A 4,034-nucleotide genomic window follows, 5' to 3' on the forward strand; every position below is an offset into this window, starting at 1 on the left:
ATAACAGCACTGCTTGATTTGTGTCTTCCTTACTTTATAATACATCCTTCCTCTAGAATAGGAATGACATTAAGGGGACCACAGAAAGCATCAAGATAATTTATTTTTTATTATATGAGAAAAGCACGTAGAAAAATAGAGAGCTGTGGGATGTGTCCTTGATATCTTAACACACAAATGCCATGTCCACCCAGGAAATATCTCCTTGGCCTATGTGTAACGCAATCTCAGGCCATAACCAAATGTGGCCTTTAATGATGTTTCTTCCAGATTGTTGGTCATGCTATGAAGAAATTCTCTGTTCTGGTTTTTCCAAAGTTTTTATTTTCATTAATTTATTAGAGATAGAGAGACAGAGAGACAGAGAGAGAGAGAGAGAGAGAGAGAGAGAGAGAGGGAGAGAGAGAGAGAGAGAGAGAGAGAGAGAAGGAGAAAGAGGGAGTACCAGTGCCTCTAACCACTACAAACAAACTCCAGATGCATGTGTCACGTGCCACCTGCCATGTGCATGGTTTACGTGGGGCTTGAAAAATCGAACCTGGCTCTTTAGGCTTGCAGGCAAGGGCTTTCACTGCTAAGCCATCTCTGCAGCCCAGAAATTCTTTGTTCTTGATAAAAGACCTGTGACTTTTGTTCAGCCTTAAGGTTCCACCTGGAGACTGAATGGGGCCTGATGCTTAAAGTACTTCTTTAAGCTCTATGCTAATTTTACATTTTGCTTTAAGATGTAAGAATGCTTTATTCCTTATAGATTTTCAAAAAACCTGAGGTTCAATTTATGTGTTGGATATTGCACAAATTTCAAAATTTCAGTTTCAAGGAATTTGTGAACATACGTAGAAAGGAATAAGAGTGATGTCATTGTCATCAGCTTGGAGAATTTCTTCAGGCTCTTTCCCATTAATTGCACTCCACTAATGATCACTGTTCAGATTTGTGTTGTCATGCACTGAGTTTATCTGGTTTTATAATTTTCCATGTGTGTGTACAATGTGTATATCTATGTTTTCAAATGTGTGTTGGTACATGTGTGTGTGTGTAGGCCAGATGTTGCTGCTCTTCACCTTATTAATTGAGGCAGGGTCTCTTACCTGGACCCTGAAGTACTCGTGCTGTTTGGCTGGTCTAGATACTAAGCATGTCCTGGGGGTGCCCTGTCTTAACCCCCCCTTGTGCTCTGACTATAGATGGCCATCCATCCTCTCTAGCATTTATGTGGGTGCTGGAAATCCAAACTCAGGTCTTCGTGCTTGTTTGGCAAACAGTTTATCCACAGAGCTATCTCCCTACTCCAGTTTGTCTGGTTTTGAACTTCATTTAAATGGGAAAGAAGTTGGAAGCCTTTTGACTGAGATATCTGGGCAGTGTGCACATGACACTGAATATATCAATATTTTGATCACTTGGTCACTGATGAACTATTTAATTAACAGAAGATTATATAATCCCCAACTCTTGTTTGCTTCTAGATTTTGCTTACTTTATGGTATGAATCCCTTCATATTTGTACATATGAACTTATTTCTCTTATGTACAGAGACCTAGAAGTAGAATTGCTGGGCAATAACATTGGCGTCTATTTAACCTTATCATAAACTGCCCATGGGTTTCACTAAGGGCTTGTACCAATTTGCATTTATAAAATTGTGTTAGAAATTTGCTAAGAATTGATATTATTGGTCTTTCAATTTTAGTCATTCCTTAGCTGTGTACTGATCCTGAGGTGCTATCTTGTGTTCTTCTTATATATATTCTTGCATTTACCTAAACAGCTCAAGTTCTCCAGCATTTATTTTCAAAATGACTGTATCAAATAACTTGGAAATTATAAAAGTTCTGTTCCTCTCTCTCTCTCACATACCCATATCATGTTTTGAATATACAATTATCAAAAGTTAAAACTACTTCCATTGAGGCCCCGAGTGTTATTAATTTTAGTTTTTCTCTGATAGGCACTTACAGACACTTTGATTTCCCCCTTCCTGTTAACCTTTAAATAAGAGACTTATTAAAACCAGAGTGGTCCCAAGTGTGATGTGGAAGAAAATAATATGCACATATGAAGAATCTATGTGCTAAGCACTGTAAAAGCTCAGACCAAACCAGTGAATTTAATTCTTATTTTCTTTCTATAGCTGAAGAAGCTGAGATGCGAGACATGCATGCATATGCCACAGGCAGAGGCAGGCTTCCAGTCGAGGTGGTCTGCCTTTAAACCTCAATGCTTCTCTCCAGTTACCTGGCTGACTTCCAAGTATAATTCCTAGAAGAGGGTACAACATGAGTGATATAAAATGCAATTTACATTAGTCTCCAAAGAGATGAATATAAAACTCATTTCCTAAATAGTGGTGTCAATTTGAAAAGAAGTTACAAAGAGGTGAAAAAAATGAAAGCTGACTTTCCACATTAGGCAAAGTGTCTTTTATATGATCATTATGTATATGCAGAGCCTCACAAGTGATATCTCTCTTTTAAAAACCAGATATTAACTTAGGAAAATGGGAGACATCCAGTCACAGTCATAATGCTGAATGAAACACAGCTTCCACAAAAGCAGTGGCAGAAATTCTATGAATAAAACAACACACCAATCTTTGTGATCAATACATGAGAAAAAAGGCCTATTAGGGGAAAGGGCAGTTTTGACTGAGTCTTGATCCTGTTGATATGCAAATTCACTTAATAAACTCTTCAATTTGAAGTAATAAATTCTGAAATGTGGCAGTACAATAAGCACACGTGATGTCTTGTAAATGCCCGCTGTCAGAATGGAATCGCTGTTGGACGATGGTGATGACATCTTCACAGCGGCAGTTTCCCCTTTTCCTTGTGCCATAAAATGCTTCTGTGTAGTGGTGGTCATAGCCAAGAGTTTTAGGTGCAAAGATTTCCAACACTAATCCTTGATTTCAGTAACTTTGGTAAAGAAGAGAGATTAGAAGTAGGAACTGGAAAATATATATCAACTAAAGGCAGATATCAGATATGTAGAGGGAGAAATGGTAAATATTTTTCTGATATTTTAAGAGTAACTTATGGGTTGCATTTTGAAAATTTTAGTGTTTTTGAAGTTGAACTACTTCTATAAAAACCATTTTTTTTTTTCTCAAAACATAGAGACGAACTCCAGGAGAACTCATGCCTTTCAAAACAATTCAAAAAATTGTACAGGCTTATAAAACTTCAACATTTTCCATCGTATGTTCTACTGCCAGTATAAATAGGATTTGGCCTTGAGTCATGGCTAGCAGTTTGCTGAAGTTGTTGTCTTCAAGTAAGAGCTTAAAGAAATGTCTTTCTATGGTCTATTGGCCATTTTATAAATTTGGAAAGTAATGGTGAACTCATTAGAAAGAAACATCTGGATGAAAAAAAGAAAGAAAAAAATTCAGCTTTGAAGTATAAAAAACAAACTACATATAATTGTAATTTTCTATTTGTGGAATTTAAATATTAACTTTTCAAATAGTCTTTACTTTTCATAGTTTTAGACATAAAGAAACCAGTAACCTTTAGAAAATCATCCATGTGCAGAAGAATAGTAGTACCTATCTCTCACCCGGAATAAAAGTAATTTCAAAATTGACCAAAGATCCTAAAATGAGACCTGAAACACTAAAATGGTTGGAGGAACATGTAGGGAAAATACTTTAAATTATAAGTATAGGCAATGACTTTCTGAATAGAAACTCTGTTAAAATAGGGCCACAAATAATAAAGAAGACATCCTGTAATTAAAAACTCCTGAACAGTAAAGTAAATTGATAATCAAGTGAAAAGACAGCTGAGAGAGTGTGATTAAATCTTTCTAACTATATATCTGACAAAGGATTGATGTGTAGAATGTACAAAGTACGAAAAAATAAACTGAACAAGGGGACAAATAAATCAATCAATAAATGGGCTAATGAAATGAGCAGAAACTTTTTTAAAAGGGGGAAATACACATGTCCAATAAACATAAAAAATGTCCAACCTCACTAGCTATACTATAAATATATATCAAAAGTATATTTTTAGAAGCACATGAA

At 35.8% G+C, this 4,034-nt stretch overlaps 1 non-coding gene across 1 annotated transcript; it reads left to right on the forward strand.

Annotated features, from left to right (window-relative positions):
• Positions 1 to 3,230: 3,230 nt before the first annotated feature.
• Positions 3,231 to 3,366, forward strand: LOC123455204. Its single transcript, XR_006633751.1, has one exon. It is a non-coding gene; the product is annotated as a small nucleolar RNA SNORA2/SNORA34 family (small nucleolar RNA).
• The last annotated feature ends 668 nt before the right edge of the window (positions 3,367 to 4,034 follow it).

This window comes from Jaculus jaculus, chromosome 15 (genome assembly GCF_020740685.1).
Source record: "Jaculus jaculus isolate mJacJac1 chromosome 15, mJacJac1.mat.Y.cur, whole genome shotgun sequence".
NCBI classification, from domain to species: Eukaryota; Metazoa; Chordata; class Mammalia; order Rodentia; family Dipodidae; genus Jaculus; species Jaculus jaculus.